Source organism: Amphiura filiformis, chromosome 10 (assembly GCF_039555335.1).
Source record: "Amphiura filiformis chromosome 10, Afil_fr2py, whole genome shotgun sequence".
Lineage (NCBI taxonomy): Eukaryota > Metazoa > Echinodermata > Ophiuroidea > Amphilepidida > Amphiuridae > Amphiura > Amphiura filiformis.
Genome location: NC_092637.1, coordinates 46,355,181 through 46,378,765, shown reverse-complemented (window position 1 = coordinate 46,378,765; position 23,585 = coordinate 46,355,181). Strand labels below are relative to the sequence as shown.

General features: G+C 38.1%; 1 long non-coding RNA gene across 1 annotated transcript; it reads right to left on the bottom strand.

Annotated features, from left to right (window-relative positions):
• Nucleotides 1-9,280: 9,280 nt before the first annotated feature.
• On the bottom strand, nt 9,281-12,870 carry LOC140162948 (uncharacterized). The gene is made up of 2 exons (XR_011860383.1): nt 12,069-12,870; nt 9,281-10,986 (listed from the first exon to the last, which is right to left on the bottom strand). It is a non-coding gene; the product is annotated as an uncharacterized lncRNA (long non-coding RNA).
• Nucleotides 12,871-23,585: the final 10,715 nt, after the last annotated feature.

Here is a 23,585-nt window from a genome sequence, read left to right as displayed (position 1 = left end):
AAAAACACAGAGGAAGTCTTCCATATTCAGGTAATTTGCAAACATCCCAATCTTATTTCTGGTCAAAGTTTACTGAAATGTATTGCTACTACTTCCTTGATGTTATCTATATAAGTTGAACAGTTAGTACATTGCTTACACCCAGTGCTTTTTGTTTTTGTTCCACTTATCCTAATGTTTCAGGTTTTTTCCCAACTCCCATATATTTTGGCGCAATAGTCAATACTACTTGTACTCTCTGGCAGTCCGGGCTGGCAGTACACATGCGGTGAACGTGGCGCTTGTTGGCTCTATGATATCGTCAAAATTCGCTATGCACTCTTTGGAATTAATATCGCCTTACGAATGCTACAAATACCAATATGTATTGGGATAGCAAACCCGGATAAGAAGGTATGACTATGTCTGGAGAATAGTTTAGGAGGTTCAGATTATGAATAAGGATTCACTAATACATGTAACTCCACTTATCTGGTTTTGGGTCAAAGGAATCTTTTGCACGTGTGCTCAGCTTTGTCCTAGATTTTACTAGTCCTGTTGAAATCCATCTCTGTATAAAGATATACATTAAAATTGAAAAAGGACAAAATTGAAAAAGGAAAACTTCGCAACTTCGGCGGCGAAAAAAAAATTGTAGCCAGCAGCGAAAAAAAACCTGCCTGGCCCTAACTCCCTAAACTGCCCCCCCCCCCCTTGGTAATATCTAATGGTGCGTCCCTATTTGCATAGGCCTTAAGTTTGTTCGGTTTATATAAGGCGGAAAAAAGACTCATAACACCGTGTATTGATATAGAATGGCATGCACGCAGTTGGGCGCAATGCTTACGCTAGTTGTGCGTTGCGTAATGCGTGACTGCCGCACGCTTTTGTGAATTAACGCGAGCGAGAGTTGAACTTCATTGACACGCACAGTAACAAAAGCCGAATAATTTCCTCCTTATATAAGCCGAACAAACTTTAGGTCTAAAAATTAAAATCTCTCATTTGCTCGTTTTGTACAATACAATTTGTACGGACTTAAAATGTTAATATTTTGTACTTTCAGAGTCCTGTTGATCATACGCAAAAGGATGTGGAAGACAACACAACAAACGACTGATGCGTATGCATGATGTTGATGCTTTTATCATGTTTATAAAGACAAAAAGTAACTCAGCCGTTACCAATACGCCTATACACTCAGAATTATATTAATCATATTAACACTATTTTAACATATAAAAAAGGAAGTTTAGGTACGCACTTTTTTACGAGCAAAATGTTCGCATTTGTACCAAGAGACTAGAGTATCTCTCCTTAATTTATTCACAAACAACATTCCCCCATGAGTACATAAATAAATCAAATACTGGAACTTACGTTTCGTTAACACGACGTTTCGTCCGAAACCATCGGACATCATCAGGTGACTGAGTTAGGTCGATTGGTCACGTGAGAGACGGCGATCAATTCCTTTCAGTGCCTGGTCCCACGCGTGCGAGAGTTGAAAGCGTAGCCCTCCTGTTCTGTTCAGCGACGGGCTTTCGACTCTCTTCCAGACAGCTTCGCTACACAAACCAGCGTTCCTCCTTGTCCAGAATGACGACGTCTTCCGGATTAAAGGTATGTCCCGTGACTTTGTTGTGGGTGAAAACAGCCGAGTTCTGGGCTTCGTTAGAGCTAGGCCTGCGATGTTGGCCAATCCTAGCTCTAAGGGATTGTTTTGTTTCTCCAATATAATAGTCCTTACAGTCCTTTTCCGCACATGAGATACCATAAACGATGTTGCTACGTTTATCCTTTGGAGGTTTGTCTTTGACCTTGACTAATTTGCCGCGGAGGGTGTTAGTGGGCTTAAAAGATGTGTTGATGCCAAAGGTCTTTAAGGTCTTCTTTAACCTCTCTGAAAGGCCAGCGACGTAAGGTATGGTAACGTGCGTTGAGTTGGTGATTTGATTTGTGTTCTGCGCACTTGCCAAGGTCTGATCTTTTTGTCTTAGCTTTCTGGAAAGCCCAGTTTGGGTAGCCACAGGTGCTGAGAGATTTCTGGATGTGTTTGAGTTCCTTAGCTTTGTGCACCTCTTCGCTAATGAGGGTGTCTGCGCGGTACTGCAAGGTTCTTATAACCCCAAGTTTGTAAATGAGGGGGTGGTTAGAGCCAAATTGAAGGTAATGGTCCGTGTGAGTAGGCTTTCTGTATACTGTGGAGGTCCAGAAAAGGCAACTGATTATTCTCACACTCTTCCTGCGTAAACTTAATGTTAGGATCAACGCTGTTGATGTACTTGAAGAACTGTTCAGACTCACTTTTTTGCTATCACCACAAAGGTATCGTCCACGTATCTCAACCACAGCTTAGGGGGGTTGCCGGGGTACTTTTTCAGAACCTCTTGCTCAAATGCTTCCATATACAAGTTCACAACAATTGGACTGACACTTGAACCCATTGCACAACCAAATTTGCCATTGTGTGAGAAGTACGTGGTTTTGAGACAAAGCGTGACTAATTCCACAATCTGTTTTGATTGCCGTCTCTCACGTGACCAATCGACCTAACTCAGTCACCTGATGATGTCCGATGGTTTCGGACGAAACGTCGTGTTAACGAAACGTAAGTTCCAGTATTTGATTTATTTATGTACTCTTGATTTACCAACTGGATGAATAATCTACAACAAGATAACATTCCCCCATGTTATAATTTTGAGCCGAACAAGTGAGGTAAAGCATAGAAAATTGGTATTTACTACTAGCGCCCATGCATGTTACTTCCGCGGTTGTAATACGGTACGATCCTCGGGGTGTGTGTGTATCCCGCACGCCGTGTACGTACTGTGCATACGTGTTCGACTAATATTTCCATTGTAATAATAAAACGCCGGTTCCATCGTTTTATTCCAAATCTCGGATTTTGACAAAACTACATCACCTTAAGTCTTGATTTTTGCAGAGTATCTTTATTGACTAAAGTACATTACAATCGTTTAAAAACCAGAATTTAAAAATATTTTGAGGGCGTTCTCCTCAGTAAATGTTATAATATGGCTTTAAGTGTAATTTTATTATTTGTCTATTTTTGATTCGTGTCTGATGACCGGCGTCAGTATTATATTCTCATCAGTCTGATATTGCCTTTTGGCAACTTTACTGAGTATCCTGGTAGATGTAGATATAGAATGATTTGGGAAAGAACATATTTTTCTGGTCCCGAACGGTCTTTTTAAAAATAGATTCTGTGTTGCCCAACTGTTTACTATTTGTCTTTATTATATAGGACACGTAGTAAAGTTTAATTATTATGGGTTTTACTCGATGTTTTATTCCATGTTTCATAAGAAACGTGGAAAACTTGAACTTGTCCTGAACTTGACAAATCTTTTGTGCTGCATGTGCTTTACTTTGGAGCGGGGAATCCAAATAATCACATTGTGCTTTACACGTTTTCAGTATAATGTGTATAACCAGTCGTGACATTGGTAGCCAGGTAGCCAAACGACTGAAAGGGAACATTTGCGAGTCGAAAAGCAGGTAATATTTTCGTTAATTAATCTTTGATCTCCAAAATGAGTGATGTAAACTTAAGTCATTATATGAGGCCAATATAAGGCCACTAATACACAGAGGCATACATTTGAAGAGTTTGTTTTCAAAAGGCGCTAGCTGCTTTGTGTCACATATTTCTGGTATATTTTAACATTTTAATTTTTTGGATGTTATTTAACGATTGGAATGGATATGTTCGTAACTCTAGCTTATTTTCTAACTATTTTCAACATTATTTTATCCCCTACCAATTCTCCAAGTTTTAAAAAGACTGCCATTGGATTTATCTTATTAGCAGTCAAGTTAGCTCAATCGTTAAGGCGTTCGACTATGGTGCGAGAGTTGCGGGTTCGAACCCTGGCGGTGCCTAGTATGCTCTCGTGGAAAATTGAGTTAGCTTGAAATTCCCCTGGACAAGGAACTTACTGCTAATTGTCTCGTTGTAACCCGTACGAAACTCGTGGAGCTGATCATGGTTGCGATGGTTATTTGTGGAATGTCTAGGGTGTGCGCTCTTGTAGCAGCAAAGTCCCTGAGTTGTTGTTAAATGGTTTATGGAATGATGTGGGGCCGTAGTGGTCAGCGACAACCTGTGGAGGTTTGTGGATAAACGTCTAGGTGTTGTGCCTGTGCGTAGCGCACTATAAATCACTGCGGGGGTTTTTTGCGGGGTTTTTTTTTCGGAATAAAAAAAATCTTTTATATCCATTATTTTCTTCTTTGCACGTGGGAGGTTAAAGAGACTTGCAATTATTTTTTTAAGATAACCCAAAAATTGTTATAACTATTCTTCATACATACATACATAAAGATATTTATAAAGCGCCTTTAAAAAATTTCAAAGCGCTGAACAAGGAGAGAAAGGATGGAATAAAAAAGAAAGAAACACAGAAGGAACAAGAAAGAAGCTAACTTTTCAGTTTCTTTCTGAAAACTGGAATTGATGGAGACTCCCTGATGGATTTAGGGAGTTCCATTCCCTCGGGCCAGAGACAGAGAAGGTATTTAAACCAGATGCTCTATGTGCCCTAGGCTGACTAAGCAGAGTCTTATCGGATGAAGATCTCAATCCTTCTCTTCCGGGAGCATAGGCTGAAAGAAGCTCACAAAGATAATTAGGGGCACGGCCCTGAGAGCACTTGAAAACATAAAGCAGAAGTTTAAAAAGAATTCGGTCCTGGATTGGAAGCCAATTCAATTGAATGAGAAGGTTGGAGGTACCAGTTGAGCGAGGGACAGAGAATATCAAACGCGCAGCACGATTTTGCAGCTTCTGCAGTCTATTTCTTTCACCTTGAGTGATACCATAGAGGATTGCATTGCCATAATCAAGTCGGGACAGTATGTAGCACGAACCGCATGGTGACAGGTATCCTGGTCAATGAATTTACGGATGCGGTAAAGATTACGAAGATGGAAATTGACAGACTTTGCGAGGGTGGTAATGTGGTCACGCATAGACATGGTAGGATCAAATATGATTCCCAGATTCCGGATAGAAATCGATGATGACTGAGCTGCTCAAATGAAGCGTAACATTGGAAATGGAGTTAATGGCACGAGGGGATGCAGCAGCAAAGAATTCAGTTTTCCAATGTTATTAAATTTTTACACAAAGCAGCCTTTGGAGTTAGCGCCATTTGGAACCAAACTCTTCATTTATTAGACTTGCTCTCCGGACCAAAACAGTAATTTATTACAGCTAACAACATGACAGTCATATGTATGGCTATCTACGTATATACACCAGGCACAAAAAGAAACTCGTCAGTTCTATTCATCCTTGCTGTACAATAACTTGATAATTTTGGATTATTCTGAAATATACATTTTGTTAATTGGACTTTTCTTTCTCATTTGACACCCTGTTCGTGAACATTGACCAAGAATTGACCAAGATATGCGCCTCCAAACTCTCAAACCCCAAAATGAAAAGTTACAATTTTAACGATTCAATTGTGCCTGTTACACTGTGTGCTTTATTGATTGGCCCGTGCTTGTGTGCAATACAACGATGCGTTCACATTGAAAATGCAACTTTTGATTTTGGGGTTTGAGGCTTTGGAGGCGCATATCTTGGTCAATTCTTGTTTGTTTTTCACGAACAGGGTGTCACATGAGAAAGCAAAGTCCAATTAACAAAATGTATATTTCAGAATAATCCAAAATTATGAAGTTATTGAACAGCAAGGATGAATATAACTGACGAGTTTCTTTTTGTGCCTGGTGTATACACCTTCATTGAAGTTACGTTCTGATTCGCGGGAGGTGCGAGAAAGTTTAACATTTTAACAGGACCCTGACAGCAAGTTCAGAAGTATATGTTACTGCGTGGAAGCGGCCATTGACCCTGTCATCGCGTATCCAGGATCTACCGGTCGCGTAGGCGAACTTGAATGCGCCCTATACGCGTTATTGATCGCGTAGGACGCTTGTGCTGGCGACGCGTTCGTTAGCACCCCAGCGACCCCCGCGTTGCCGTTAGCACCCCATGGCAGCTCCCATACGTGTGTCAATTTGTGATTCGCGGGAACCTATTTTTCAGGCTCTGTAGCGTGCAAATTTGGCTGGTCCGATTTTTACAGTGGGGGACCTGATTTTAATCCTTGTTTTATAAATTATAAGCACACCACCACATTGGGTTCGTTACTTTTAATGCACTCGGTGTTTCTACCGTCCCGACTCAAACGATTCTAGAAGTTGTTCTCACAAGCCCCGCCTACTTTCCCTGCCTTCTCGGCAACCCGGAAGTAACTTTTTCCATTGGTTTGTGTGGTGCAAAATGAGGAAAATACCAATATTTGGCAACGAATTACAGGAATTCCAGTCATAGATCTCGACTGAAAATGGATACATTAGGTAAGTAACACTTTCATTTATGTCATATCAAAAAATTGTTGGAGATCTATGACCAGTTTGGTAGATAATCGAGTTGAAATGTGGGCATGTTTTTGGCATGGTCTAGGTGGGAATAACAGGTTCGTACATGTAAACTCAATGGGAATCTCTTACGACTAGGCTAAATACAACAATATTTTGTAAATTTTCCTCGTAAAGAAAAGATCGGTCAAGGAAACCTATATGAATATGTTGTCAATACTTCACTTGACCCAAATATATGATTTATTTTTGTAATGAGAGAATCGCACATGGAATTTTAGAGGATTTTGATAGCAGTTCCCGCACCGTAGAAAAGCTGCTCTGTCATGAGCCGGAAATTCCATCATGAGCCTAGATCCTGATTTGTTTTGCCAATTGAAGCTTCTAATGTTGGCTGAATGTTTTTGATGATATCATGAAAGTCAATCTGTGACAAGATGTAATTTTGCTACGGAAAGTGCTATGACAAAACGATTTTCAGTTTTGGCTTTCTTTATAATCAAGGAGTTTAATTTGATATAAAATGATGCAGTGTTTGATGGCAAAATTTGACTGAATTCACCTTTCAGGGGGATGTAATTTTCTTCGGCAGGGGGTCATGAATATGTCGGTGACTGAAGTCAATTTTTTATGACCCCCCTCCATCGCGGATCGCGGGCTAAATTTATACGACCCCTATCGTGGGTCAAAAATTTTAGGACCCCCCTTCTGTCAAAATTTTAGAGCGGAGTACACGAAACGCGTTAAAATTTTTGACCATAAGCGTAAAGAAGGCGCACGGAGAGCGCAAAAATCTTGCATTGTATAGATTGTGTGCACATTTTGTTCAAAAAAAGTGTAAGAAAAGTTACACCAGTCGCCAGCCCTTAATAATTCTATAACCCCCCTATTTTGATTGCTACAAAAATTATAACCCCCCTATTTTTGGTCTTAAAATTCTATGACCCCCCCAGTATATTCATGACCCCCCTTCTGAAGAAAATGATAGCCCCCTTATACCTATAAGGGGCTCAGCTGTGCAATAATTATGAGCCCTGGAAGGAGGGTAAAATTGGGGGGGCAAGCAAGCGATCCGAGGGTGGGGGGCAAGCAATTTTGGCACACATTCATGGGGTGCCTTTTAAATAAAATGCTCTAAAAAGGCTTAGGAAAACAGTATGGAAACGCTGAAATATGCAAATTTTCATGCTCGTTGTGCTCGCAACATATCTAGACCTTTTAAGGTTTGCAAATTGGGATCCCAAAAATTTGGCATGTGTTGGGGCAAAGATTTTTGGCAGGCCAAAGAGGGAGGAAAGCGATTATTTTGCAGGCTGAGAGGGGGGCAAGCTATTTTTGGTGGGTCGTTCGGACATTTTATTACCCCCGATAATTATTGCACAGCCCCTAATATGGCACATAAATGAACCCTGTGGTGTGCAACCGATGGTGGAGGGGGATTGGGGCACCAGTGGCAAAACTACACTTTCATTGCAATCAAGGGAACAGCTAGCTGGGGTAAATCTGCCACCACCGCCAAGGGGGGGGGCTGGGGAATACAGATGCATGTGCTCATTTGGGGGAAGTGGGTGGGCAAGGATTTCAAACCAAGCCGCTGTAACAGCCCCATGCGGGGGATTGTGCCACTGTCCCAGCTTTACCCTGACAAATTTTCTAAAATCCTCTTTTTCTTTTTCAGGCCTACTAAAAGGTCAGAGCTACACTGTACAAGTAACAACCAACTGCCAGACACCATTAACCAATGCCACTGTGAGCCATTTCATGTCACATTTTGCAGCGGAGGCAGATGGAAGTCATGGAACAAAATAATGAAATATTAAAAAGGACTGAAATAATGACCGGATTCAGAAACGCACTTCAATCTCACTAATTGAAGAACAATACTTGTGTTGAAAGTCGGGACTCATAAATTAGGTGTAACAGAATGTGTGAAAATTTATTAAGATCTATTAGAAATATTCAATCCAATAGATTAGAATTCAATCTAATTCAATTTTAATATATGGGATTAAAATTGCTTAGATTGATTTTTAACCCCTTAGATTAAAATCAAATTAGATGTATTCAAATTGGATTTTAAAAATCCATCCAAATGTTTTTAGATTAAAAATCAAATAAGATTGAATTCTAGATTGAATATTTCTAATAGATTAGATCCAATTTTGGATTTGTCCCAGATCACAATCACTTAGAGGGAATATGCTGAATTGTATTATAAAAATAAAGACTGCACAAAAAGTAACGCAGCTGTTATAAACATGCCTGTAGCGTTTGAACTAATAATTGTGTTCACAATATTTCAACATAGAAAGAAGGATGATTTATTTACGCGCATTTTGATACCCCATTAGTCCAATCTCGTTCAATAATAACAACACAGCAGTGTTTTTAAAGAAAAATACCCGAATTGAAAGTTGCGGTTATTTGTATTGATATGAAGTCATTGATTGAAACCATTGATTGCTGTAAATGGCAACTTTTAAATTTGTGGTTTTTCTTTAAAAGCACTATGTACTATGTACTGTGTTATCAGTATTGAACGACATTTCACAAATGGGGTATCAAAATGAGCGTAAATAAATCATCCTTCTTTCTATGTAGAAATATTGTGGAAACGATTACTAGTTCTGAACTTATAGGCATATTTCAGCTGTGTTACTTTTTGTGCAGACTTTTTATTGGATATCTTCCATCACACAATAGAGGATACATGTAGTAAAAAAATCCCCATCATTTATTATCTATTAAGTAGGTGTGTTCAACTGTTTTGGTTTGTTGGACTTCCTTCTTCATACTTTTTAATGAAAAAATAGTGCTTTTATTTTTTCACTTCCTTACAGATCTCAAAATAAATTAAAACAATGATCAAAGCTACATATTCACCATGCATTTTTGTTTATTTCATGAACTCTTGTCTTTCTAATAATTATGTACCAGAGAAATAGGTGTAAAAATACATTTAGTAATGAAGTATGAGATAATGAGTGCAAAAAGACCATTTATTTACAGTCTATTGGCAGCCACTAGTCTTTTGAGAAGGCTTTTGTTCAGACCTTCATTTGGGGGGGGGGACCCTTTGTCAAGGCCATTTGGCACCACTTGTCAAGAGGAATGAAGAACACCTTGAAGTTAACAAAGATCAGGGGCACAAAGGCCAAAACTGAAAAACTGCAGGCAATGGCCCTGACTGAAATTCGAGTCCAGCTTGTGTGTTAATATGGTGCCTTCACAAAAGACTACATTGTAGCATTGACTGACATCGGCTAGTCTTTCCTGAAGGCTTTGGGTGTGAATGCATTGATGCACAGTCACAGCTTTCATGAAAGAAACAGTGTCTGCCAATAATAAACTATGAACACTTACACTCCTTTAAAAGCATTTATAAGTCAAGGGTTTACATGTAGGACCTTCTTTTATTTTAGTTTTATGTTAAGGGTTTACATGTAGGGTCTTCTTTTATTTATTTAATAAATAACAGACATTAACGAGGCCTTATCTGCAATAGCTGCCAAGTGTCATATTTTAGATAAATTATCAAAATGTCTATGGGGCAGCTATTGCAGTTAGGCCTTCTGGTCCTAAACCCTTGATTAGTGGACTGGATACTCATCATATTTACGGGGATGAAGGTAAACCAGTAGCAGCTACTAAACAATTTGGTCTACAATTACTCTATCCTGCATCCGCTAATCCTAAGGTGCGCTAGTCATAAATGTCACTAGTCCAAGAAAAAAATGGTCGCTAGTCCTAATGGCTGCAGATTTTCCATTGCTAAGGTCTTGTAAACCTTATTTATTTTTGGACTTGTGAACCATTTCCTATTTTTTCGGACTAGCGATCCGTATTTTTGGACTAGGGAACCTTGGCTATACATTGGTTCCCCTCAAGTTCAGTAGTGACGTAGGTGCATATTTTAGTGGGCGCCGTATTGAATCGTGTGCGTATAGTTAATTGTGTAGCAAAAAAGTGTGGTTCGTGTGGCGCAGCCATGAAAAGACATTGACGTCACTGCTGAATTTGAGGCAAACCAAAGAAAAGTGCCTAGAACATTTCCAATAATTCCATGCAACTTTTACAGCCTGTAAGGAACTATGCATTACGATTACATCACATGATGTCAGAGTCATTTGTTGAGGTCCTTATTATTTTAATAATTGGAGCAAACATTTACTAGTTAGTTTATGCACCACATAAATTACTATGCAAGTATTTAAGTTCTCATCAAATGTTCACCCTCCAGAAAAGATTTTCTTCAAAAAATTTAATTGTTGACATAATGTTGGGAAAGTTTTCAATGCATGCGAGTGATAGCCCTACTACGGCCTTTTGACTGTGGTGGTCCAAAACCATGCTTTATCGTAAAACCTGGCTATATCCAGAGAACTGCTAAACCCAGACTGTTAATTCCCCCTTTTGGGTGGAGCGGTTAGTGGGTTTTAGCAGTTCTCGGATATAGTGTGTTTAAAAAGCCCTATAGTACGGCTAGCGAGTGATGCGACAGATAACAGATGCCAGCTGTTGACTTCCAAACCATCATCCTCTTTGTCTTTCACGAAACCAGTATCCTCAGTAGTACTGCTGCACCTGGAAATTGGAATAAAATAAAATAATAGCCAATGATTAATTATTACACATTATTATCAGGATTATGGTATCTAGGCTGTTTGTGTGCCTTAAGAATACTACACCCCTGCCCAATTTTGTGCCTATTTTTGCATTTTTCTCAAAAATGATAGCGCCTTGGGGACAAGTAAGATATGTATATTATAGGGGCAAGGACTACAACTACTGCACTGGAAATTTTATATCAACACAGACAACAGTTGTGGAGTTACAGTCAAAAATGAGGAAAACCAATATTTGATCAAAAAATCAATAACTACTTGCTTTGAGTTGCTGAATTTTCAGTACAGTAGTTGGGAGTCCTTGCCTATACATATCTTACTTGTCACCAATGTGCTATAATTTTGCGAAAAATGCAAAAATAAGCACAAAATTGGCCAGGGTGTAGTACTCCTTAAAGCCTTAATGTACTATCTTTTTAAATTTTTAGATTTTCCTTCCAAAATAATAAATTATTGTAGCAGAGTCATGATATGCTATTTCAATAGGTGTGAGGTCAAAGGTCATAAAGTCAAAAGTAGTCACTTGCAATCATTTTGCAATTTTAATTTTTTTATGAACTGTGAGAGCGGAGACAGATTTAAAGCACTAATCTGTAATTTACTAAGTCTACTAGTCGTGCATAGTTTCATGGGCATAGCCATCTTTTTTAGTAAGGAGGGCAAAATAAAACTTAGGTGGTACACAAAAAAACTCTGCATTGCAAAAAAAGTTGCATCATACAATTATACATAGAGAGGTATGTCTTTGAGCTTCTAAAAAAGGCTTTATTGGGACGTAGCACGCAAAAATTTCGTACATGTATTTTACACTATTTTCGGTCATGATCAGGTTAATTTCGGTAGAAAATGGTTCCTTGTCCCTTTTCTTTTCTTTTGCCCTTCTGATTTTCTCTTTTATTTTTTGTCAGAGGGGCACTTTCATTTCATATATACCTGTCGTGCCTGAGAATTAAATATAGGAACACATAGGAATAAGGTATTGGCATTTTGTGTGGTGTGCTGCACCCCCTTGGATACAACTTTGTAAATGAAATTACTTACATCCTCCTCAATAAGGAAAGCTGTGCTGTTCGGTTGCAGGTGCTTTGCTTCAGCGTGTGTTTATAGTTCAGATTTTTGGAAGATATGCCTTGCTGAATGGACCTTTCGTGTGCCAGTTTCTGGAAAGACAATACAGTATGACATTGTAATTAAAGCCATTGTAACATTTGCTAAGGGTAAAGCCCTGAATATTTTTCAAAATTCTGTTTTTACACGATTGCTTTGTAAACATATAGTAGGCCTACATACTCTGCAAAAATCAAGACTTTATGTTTGCTCACTTGCTGTGGGTTGGGATTGAGACTGAAGATGAAGTCAAAATCATATTTTCCTATAGACGAATCAAATTTCATGCATTCCTGCACCTTAATGGCGGCCATAGCCGCGACGGGGACCAAACTATCTCACCTAAAATGTGAAATGATGCGCCCTTGAAGGATATTTTAAACTGCATTCTACCACCCGTGTTACACGCAGACAAAAGAATGATGACAGTTTACAACACAAAAGAATCTCACATCAAATTTTAAGCGGGTTTAATCCACCCAATTGGGCACTCACAACACCTGTTTGGTGCATGCAGGGACCCTAATAAGGCCAAATAAAAAATAAACATGTTTCACGTCCCCTCCCGCTTCCTTTTTTGAGGTTTCTTCAAATATATTTTTATTTTTTGAAATTCGGTTATAACTTTTCAAAATATATGTCTAGGAAGTTAGGATGCTTTCTATAGCCTTGTTAAGATACAAGAAACACGTTAGGAAGGTTTTGTGATCATTTGAGGGGGTGTAACTCTCCTCCTTTTTCCCAGGCATTATTGTATATGCTAAAACACTGAGCTCTAAGTATGGCTATTTACACCAATTTTGTGTTTTTTTTCATGTCATTTGCTTCTCTAAATATTCAGTAAATTGAATACTAATATTACTATTGCAAACTAGTCCAAGCACGTCGCTAAAATGAGGCAAATAATTCGATTTTCGCAACTGGATACTTCTGTCAGTGTTATGACTGTCGCAAAAACAGCTGATCGAGGTCAGAGGTGAAATCTGTCAATCAAACTACTTTCGCGCATGCGCAAATGGCACACCTGAACTTAGGGAAATATTTCGCCGAAGGCATTGAGGTGGTGTGAATTATAAGTATATAGGTGTTTATACACCGAAGACAACATAACGAGAATTCGTTACTGCACTTTTATACAACAAATTAATTACCTGCTTTAGCTGTTGATAAAGATTGAATATTATCTTTTCTCATTGACTATAAGTCCAATAATGCATTGCTTACTTCTTACGGGAATGTGCTGTACTAGGCAAAAAATCACGGGTATTCCCAAAATTCACTCACTACTGGTTGCTATGCAAATCATGCCACGAACATGTCATGTTGATGCGATGAACATGGCAAGACATTCCGATTCTTTTGTTGTGTATGTGGCATAAACATGCCATAAAATCCTCTATCAACGATTCGTGGTCATGAAATTAGGGGGGAATTTTGATCCCATGAAAAATATAATTGACGCCCTTGAATAAGGAATCTATTGGGCCTTTTATAACAATTAGTCAGCAGGACACTCGCGTTCTAAGTGGAAAAAAAGAAGAAGAAAATGTTGATGTTTTTAAAAGGCAATGTATTTTTGGTCGAAGCAGCAAACAAAAATATAGTTCACAGCATCTTGCGAATGGTAGTGAGCTTTAGCAAAAATTGCATTGCTCAATTCATAGCGAGCGTGTAGGAGAATTCAAATATCACAGATATACTTTTGTAGGTCCTGTGGTTCTTGAGTTATGTTGTAAAGAGCGCTGAAACAACAACATTTTTGTAAAACGTACATAACTCATTACCAACAATAAATTAGGCAAGTTTTCAAAGTATATATATGATTTGTAGAATGAACTTTTGAAAAACATCAAAGTGTTATTTTTCAATAATATATTGATTCAGATATTGCTTCGGCCAACAATACCTCGTATACCCTTAAACACACTTGATATGTATTGCCTGTTGTGGTAGAATTGTATTATTTGTTTTGTTAGATATGTCTGCAGCCTTCGATACCATCGATCATAACATTCTTGTAAATAGACTTCAAAATGAGTATGGTATCGAGGGTTGTGTTTTAAAGTGGTTTAATTCTTATCTCAGAGACCGTAGTAGTAAAGTTTGTGTCTCAGGTAGTTACTCTTCTGTACATAAGCTTAAATATGGCGTTCCACAAGGATCAGTCGCAGGTCCACCGATCTTCACCTCTTACTCTAAGCCTGTTACCAGCATTTTTAAGCGCTTCAGTGTTGCATATCATATCTATGCTGACGACACTCATGTGAGCTGTATGTGAGCTATGATCCTAAGGTGTCCGGTGATAGGGAAGCTGCACAAGCTCGCTTAACAAATTGCATTGCTGAGGTTAAAGCGTGGATGTTGAAAAACAAACTTAGGCTGAACGATTCTAAGACAGAGTTCTTTATTATTTCGTCTCAAAAACAAAGAAATTCCATTCAGCGCGTTGACCTGAAGATTGGTGAATCTGCGATAGCTCCTGTGCCTTCTATTAAGAACTTAGGTGTCACATTTGATCCTTGTCTCAAAATGGATTTACAGGTGTCTTCACTTTGTCGTACTGTTAATTTTCATTTGTGCAATATCTCACGTATTCGTCGTTTTATAGATCAAAATACATGTGCACATGCAGTACGATCTCTTGTTCTCTCTCGGCTGGATTATGGCAACTCTTTGTTAGGTGGCATTTCAGCTTTCAATGCACAGCGGCTGCAAAGGCTTCAAAATCGTGCGGCACGCCTGATTTACTGTGTTGATAGGCGCACGAGCACTTCGCCGTTATTGCGCGAACTTCACTGGTTGCCAGTCCAGCAGAGAATAGACTTCAAGCTCCTACTGCATGTGTACAACTGTGTGTATAAATTAGCTCCTATGTATCTCCAAGACCTTCTTCGTAGTTATAAGCCTGGTCGAGCTGGCCTTAGATCATCTAAAGATACTTTGCGCCTTGAAGTTCCATCTACTAAACGCGTCATTAGCGATAGCGCTTTCTGTGTTCTTGGACCCAAGCTTTGGAATCAGCTTCCCATTAAGATCCGTTAGGCTGCCAGTGTAAAAGTATTCAAAAAGTTATTAAAAACTCATCTTTTCCCCAAAGAGTAGCTTTCTTTGTATATAATGTTTTTAAATATTGTTGCTTTTGTGTAACAATGATTGTAATTAATGCTTGATTCGGTAATATTGAATTGATGCTTTTATTTATGAGTAATTTTAATATATCATATTTGCATTGTATTTTATATTATTCTGTATATTCTTTCGTGTTTTTAAATTGTGTATTTTAGTATTTATCTTGTAAAGCGCCTCGATCTATTGAAGAGGCGCTATATAAATGAGCAAAATAATAAAATAATAATATTTTAGTAATGTTTAGCATATATCATTTATGTTTTAAAAAGGTTTTTTATTTTGTTTCTGTACATACATTATATAAGTAGGGATGACCAATGAACCATCAAGTTGATTAGAACACTCCCATAGACATGCAGGGAGCTCAACTGTGCACTGCTTGCACAGACATATCTAAATTGAGCTCATTCTTTTATTTTCAACATCTGTAAAAATTAGGGATGTTAATGGCACATATGTTTTGTAACTATCCTGTAAATTACAACAACATAACTTATTTGGTTTTTCTGTAAGTGTGAGTCAAAGTTGGTCCATCGCCACAGTGCGCTTAATTGCCAGTGGCCAAGTACAGCACTGCTCAGAATGGCACAAAATATTCAGATCAATAAGATCAGATGAAAACCATGACCTACTGAGCTGTAATTTGGCAGAGTTGCCGTTATTACCTCTATCATACCCTCTGTAAAAAGAGTTAGAAAATAAATCACCAGCTTCCCTTTGGAATTTCCATACATCTTTCGAGTCATATTAAATAGATACCTTTCTGAACATAAATGTGAAGTTTCGTGCTCATTTGATGTATTTTTCACCTGATTTCAACCCCAAACGTTTTCTTATATTTATACCATCTACACTGACTTGCTGCTATACACGCACAGGAGCTGTACTTTTAAAATACGCGCCTAATCAATAATGAGTCTTTCACTCCATTGTTAACGTACTGTGCTCCCTGTAGCATTATGGAGTGACCAGGTCCTAGTTGTGATGGTTTTGAAGCAGATGACAGTGTTCATTCAAGCCTATCAAGGTCAGTTATTAGCCACTTGCTGAATGGCTGGGCATTATCAGCTATCAAAGAGATACCTTATGCAGCTGCCAATCACAGTAGAGGTTAAACATTTTGTTAAAACCCCAAAAGTGATATCAGGACAAAGCTGTGCATGTTGGTACTTGATTGTTTGGATTCCTATGTTGAAAATCCCTTGTAGTAGTATTTTTTTATGTTTAGTATATAATTTATATGGTTGTGGAAAAAAAGTTCACCTGGACTTTTGATTTTGTGCCATTTCAGCCATTTTGGATGAATTGTAGCAAATGTTTTCTAAAAGCATGATTTCAGTGCCTCGGTTTGAAGAAATAATGTATGCTATTGACTAGTAAAGTGCCATTTCATAAGAAACCCTTTGATACTTTCACAATATGCTTGTTTCATGTTTGCATATATATTAAAATCAAGAAATATAAAAGGTAAATATATGAATATATGAATACAAAAGCCACCTAAGTCCATACTTTGGCCAAATTGAGTTAAGCATGGGAAATTGTTGCTATACATAGGCCTGTCATATGCATGAAAGAACAAATCAAATTCATTCTCTGTGTCTATTGGGCATGTGAAAAATAGCATGTATGAAAGAATCACCCAATTCCATGATTTGAGTCTTGTAACACATTGATTGAAATCCAGTATGTATAAAAGTCCACTTGTAACACATTCATTGCTAGAGAATGACTTTTGAACAAAAAATGGGTTTAATAAAGGAAAGTGTGTGGTTTCTATTACATGGCAGAATGTTTATCAACATTATTCATACCTGTGTGCTTTATTTTGTATTATCTTACTAGTGGTAATCTCATTCTAACATTGTTGTCTTTGTATATGATTCAAAAAACCAAAGAAAAAAAAAAAAAAAGTCCAAAATTTAAAATGAACCCCACGAAGTCCCCGAAATGCTAATCGTCATACCTAATACAGGTTAATCCACTCATTTGCACGTAAAACTTACCATATTGACCAGGTAAATCTAACTGAAGGAATTAAAATGATACACGGGTTTTTCTCTCAAAATAACTTCGCATGGACTTAGGTGGCTTTTGTATTCATGTATTCATATGCTTATATCAATTTTGCTCCCATTGCTATTTTTGGACTTTGTCATTTTATTTCGTTCCAATGACCGGTCAGAATGGTAAACTTTGAAAATTCATAATTCGAAAAGTTTTTGACCGATTTTGACCATTTAACCACCAAAATACTTCTGCTGATGAGTTCTTACCAGAAAATAGGAATAGGGGCAACATGAAATTTTGATGGTCATCCCTAATATAAGGATTCTATTATGAAAGTCGTGTTAACATGGTTCAATTGCGGTCAATATTTAAAGCGCAATTAGAACGAACTACATCTGAAAACTAGTATTGGGATGGCTAATGGTGTATGAAATGCAAGACCATATAATAGATATGGAATAACAACACAGCCTGTGTTTTAAAGAAAAATACCCGAATTTAAAAGTTGCAATTATTTGTATTGATTTGAATTCAGGAATTTATGACGGGTCGGTATTACATGTCACAATACTTGCGTAATAACCATTGGTCGCTGTAAACTGTAAATTTTGAATTCGGGTAGTTTGCTTTAAAAACATTACTGTGTTTTAATATTTAACGGCATTGGGCGAATGAGGTATCAAAATTCGCGTAAATAAATCATACTTCCATGAAATTCATTTCATATCAAACGGAGAAGAGGATCAAAATTATTTGATATCAGAAGGACATCACTCTTATTCAAAATGCAATTCGATATGTCTGATGTGCTCACAGGTCCCACAAAAAACGTGATAACGTCACTGTCCAAACCCTTAAGTTATCTTAAGAAGTTCACAATTCTTAACTGTGTCTCCGATTACAAGACCCACACCATGCACATCATAGTAAAATATAACACAATTTTAGACAAAATTGTTGTTAAAAACATTGAAAAGGTAAGCTTTCAATTTGATTGCTCGTTAAAATGACAAAACAATAGGCAAATATGCTATTTTTGGTCAAGGCTTTAGACTCGAGGTCTCGGTGACCGGAACCTGCAAGAAAGGGTACTGGAGATGTTCTCCAGACCAAGACCTACAACACTTGACCCATGATATGCAATAAGCGCATCGCAGGATTTTTGCGTAATTTGTTTTTGTCACTATTGTTTTAAATAACGGTCAGGGAGGTAAATAACAAGTGAAATTCTTTTCATCTAGGTGGGCAGCTCCTTTGTTGTTGCCCACGTAGTTGAAAAGGTCTCAAGTGCTATTTAACTGTCCGAACAATTTCACATCATTAACGACTGATAATTGACAAGGGACACACCTAAAGGGAAATCTTATGTCTTCAGCTGTCTATCGTTGCTTTTATTTTCGTGCAGGTATGTACTTATTATTACATTGCTTTGATATCGTTAATCCCAGGTGGTGGTCGCATTGCATCCTCTAAATTCAGTAAATTTTCATCGTCAACCGTGTAATTGAATGGGATTATTTTGAAATTTTAAAACGCTTGAAATATCACAAACAAATAGGCCTATGTTAATAAATAATGTAAATACAAGCTAAAACCGTCGGGGTTCGATAATGAACCCCACACAACTTACCGAGTATATGGAAAATGCCATACGGCCGGGCGGTTTTACAAGTTGCCGGCTCTATCATGCCACTCGCCGCCTGGTTAATCCTATTGTTGAAGAGGATAATAAGCCTGTACCTAGAACTGTTTGTTATACAGCTCCTGTCTTTGTTTGCTATGGCTAATTCCTGTTCAAGTGGTGGGTTACAAAAGCATTGTATTTGTCTAGCCACCCACTAACAATGAGAGGACATTCGTTGACTTGATTTCGTTGACGATGATTTGAAATGACCGCCACATTGTCATGATTGTTTGATATTTTCTGACAACAATGTGGAAAATGAGACACATGTAGCAGCCGACATAGGTACCTTTCGCTGTAACGGGTCACATATCTTCATCATAATTGTATTATATTGTAGATTACCTATAATTGTGATTTTTTTTTTTATTGAGGAAAATTAAAAAATAAATCTCCAAATGATACTGAGGTAGGCCTACTGTTACTGAGGTTACATTTGAAAGTCGGAAGGGTTATAGTAGTCAGAAAAGTCAATATAACTTCTTTTATATCCAAACACTGAACTGAACTCCAATCAAACCTGTACTCTAAGCCCTAAACCTAACCCTAAACCTAACCCAAAACCTAACCATAACTCTTAATCATATCGTTTACCCTAACCCTATCACTTACTCCAACTCTAATCCTAATCCTAACCATAACCTCATGCCTAACCCTAATCTTAACCTAAAATACCCTAAGCCCTAACTTTAACCATTTCCAGGCTAATGAACTATCGGACTCATGGGCTGTTCCCCATACCACAACCTTTGCAAAGAAAACCAGTTGATTTTCATATTCTTCTTCTTCTTCTTCTTCTTTCTTGGTTGAGTCGGCAGATTCAGACTTAGCTGTACTATTAAACGCCAACTTATCCAGGAACCTGGGACTGAGTGCAGATATCATAACCGGGGATGATCTCACTTCTCTTTCGAATAGCTCTAACACTTTAACGTGCACAGGGATGAATCCTCCTGAACACGGGACCAACGGCTTTACGTGACTTCCGAACCACAGGACATCGCACACATACTATATACCTATATCTGCACGTGCTAAGCAGTGTATGGGGGCGAGAAGAAATTCTACAAATAAATTCTGTAACTGAACTTAATTGAAGGATTACCGACCATATAGGAACTTTTTGGGAGGGAGGAGAATTTTCACTTAAGGCAAGCCCAAGGCTCGAACTCTCGTCGATCGTATCTCCCGGTCGACAGCGCAACGCCTTAACCGCTCGGCCATCTCGCGTTCTTATTCTAGCTTTTGCAACCTTTAATATTCATCGCGGATATGGTATATAAACCTCTCAAAAAAATAACTGACCCCTTAAATAATGACCATTATTCAAAAACGTGTGATTGTATTACAAATCTGTAAAATGCATTGGAAGCAGAATTTATTTCTGCACATTTTGACACCTCATTTCTAGCAATTGACTAAATATTGACGTCACAGCGTACATTTAAATCAATGTAGCTCAAGATCTGAAAGTTGCAGTAAATTCTATTGATTTTGCATTCAGTGTAATGGAACAAAATCTGTGTAATGATATCTGAGTGTTTTTGTATTGTACAAATTTATATGTAAGTGCAACTTTCAAATCTGGACCTTACTACATTAAATTGACCGGTGTTTTATTGTTTTCTTAGCTATCAATTAACATGTTATTGAACACGTAGCAGCCCCGGGGTTTACCGGGGCATACGTGTGCCTCCAACCGGAACAATGATTGTAGTATGAAATTGTAGAAAATATAACCCATTAACGTCAACTCCATTATATTCATGATCATGAACACTTCAACGCAATAAATTAATATGCATGTATGACGCCCGGGGTATGTCGTTAGCGGGGCTAACCTTGCAGCGATGCGTCGGTGAAGGAGATCTCCTGTTCCATTATATTTTCCATTATTTCTTAAACATTATTATCGTAGCATAATCTATGATCGTAGTGAGCGATAGCATGCAAACTTTGTAATAGGAAATCGCCATTTTTGAGAGGGAGTAGGAAGTTGTGGACACAGCGGTGGGTTCGCCGTCATCCCCAATTGAAGAGAACGGTCGTTATTCCAAAGAGGCGTCATTCTCAATTGAAGAGAACGGTCGTTATTCCAAAGAGTCGTCATTCCCAATTCAAGAGAATGGTCGTTATTCCAAAGAGGCGTCATTCTCAATTGAAGAAAACGGTCGTTATTTCAAAGAGGCGTCATTCCCAATTGAAGAGAACGGTCGTTATTCCAAATAGGCGTCGTTCCCAATTGAAGAGAACGGTCGTTATTCCAAAAGGCGTCATCCTCAATTGAAGAGAACGGTCGTTATTCCAAAGAGGCGTCATTCTCAATTGAAGAGAACGGTCGTTATTCCAAAGAGGCGTCATTCTCAATTGAAGAGAACGGTCGTTATTCCAAAGAGGTGTCATTTCCAAGTGAAGAGAACGGTCGTTATTATAAAGAAAAATCATTCCCAACCCAGCAAACACAAAACGTTTTTAAAATGCTTTAAACAGGTTATATTTTGGGTTTTTGGTTTCGGTAAAATCGTTTTAATAACATTAAATGTCGGGTTATATAAAGGTCATGAAAACGTTTTAAACGTTCTGTATGAAAGCACACTGCAAAAATATTGTTTAATGTTTTTAAAATGATATTGAAAAATATTTTGTCAACACTTTAATAATGATATGTTAGAATATTTGCAGTAAGTTATCAAAATAAAAATGTTTTTGAATGTTATGAAAACGCTTTAAACCTTTTATATACACTTTATATAACCCGACATTTAACCGTTTTCTGACAACCTTTTCTAACCTTTTGTGAATGATGTCGAAAACATTTGTGCTTGCTGGAAATTGAAGAAAGCGGTCGTTATTCCAATGAGGCGTCATTCTCAATTGACAAAAATATTGAAGACAAAAAATAATGAAAGTTCTGACTAACTGAATGAAGTGAAAGGGAAGAAACATTTAAAGACTGGGAGAAAAGAAGTAATTCCAAAGGCAGTGACTAAGCTAGGGACAACGGACCTTTTGTAAAATAATCCAATTGTTTTGTTGTTGTTGTTGTTGTTGTTGTTGTTTTTAACATGAGTCCGCAATTGTTTCACTCAGTCAATGGAGGTACTGGTCGGCCAAGGCTCATTGAGTCAAGATTCGATCAGATTCTCCGATCTGGTACCGAGTGGTGCCAAAACTAATTGCCCACTTATATTCGTTACCGGAAATCGTCGCTTCCACGCACAGATGATTTTGCGGTCTCTTGTTTTCCATTAGTAAATGGTGAGGCGATGTTTATTGGTGTGTGGACCACGCCCAAGGCACTCTATACACGTACAGTGTACAAACACTTTAAATTATCACATATCAACAAAAATGTTGAATCCCAAGTATGAACAAATCCAAAAAAAATCCTAATTTGCAAGCGTAGCGAGAAAAAAAATCAAGCTTTTATACTTTTTTTTTTTGATCAAAAGAGGTCCAGAAGGTCCACTTTTCACACCCCCGGAAAAAGTCCACTTTTTGCACTTTTTCTCGCACCACCCAGAACATATCAGCAGCCATACTTTTAATAAGGTCTTTAAAAGATACCTAAATCACTATGTTAAGTTTCTAATCGTTGCAGCTACATCAAAAATAAATAAAGTTTTTTTAATGATTTTAGGGGTTCGTGGGAACGGCTTTACAACATCAGGCTACATCATAAAAATCTGGGCAATTTTGTCAATGCACAATTACAATTTCTTTTACTTTAAATGTTATTTGCTGTAACACAATCATTCAATATTTTTCATTACAGTAGCAATCGGAAGTTAAAGTATATCAAGCATGGCGGAAGTCAGCTCAAACCAGAAATCTGGCTCAGATTCTAGGAAGGCACCAACTCCGAAGTACTTGCAGCAATCTTCGCATCCTGATGGTCAATGTGGCTTTGGTCCTTTTTGGTCACCTTCCTGGTTGCAGTGGCTTCGATGGCCACCATTTGTCGTTTTCATCATCTGGTTAGTTTGTGTGCCTATCTACATGCGTGGTGCTTACTTTGGCGCCATTTTACCATCCTTCGAGCGCCGGTTTGGACTATCCAGCTCCCAATCCGCATTTCTGGCGACTTTAAGTAGCCTAAGTGGAACCATATTAGTTGTTTTCACTACATATTATGCTGAGCGAGTCAGTAGGCCAACGGTGATGGCTGTGTCCTTTGTGATGATGGCGCTGGGAAACATTTTCACCGCCTTGCCGCATTTTTTATCTGAACCGCTGGACACAGATGCACTCGTCGCTGGTCGACGATCTACAGGGTAAGTCTGCATAACAGCTTTTGAAAATGAAGAAAGGTAGAAAAGAGAGAAGTTCAGTGAGTGTATGGAAGGTGGAGCAGGATACTGGTGGTGGTGGTGATGATGCTGTATGCTAGCATACGTATGGTCACGGTGTATATTCCATGTACAATATGTGTGTGTATTGGGTCAATTACGGGAGATATTCATCATTTTCTACCCCGGTATCCAAAGATTTATCATCTGAATATCAAATCGTGCATAGCACATTCACGTTTATCGATCCCAGGTATTCATTTTAGTATCTCTGCTGTACCAAGTAATTATTAGCCAGGCGATGTCGGTGTGGATCGTGCTATTTATTCAATACGCCCA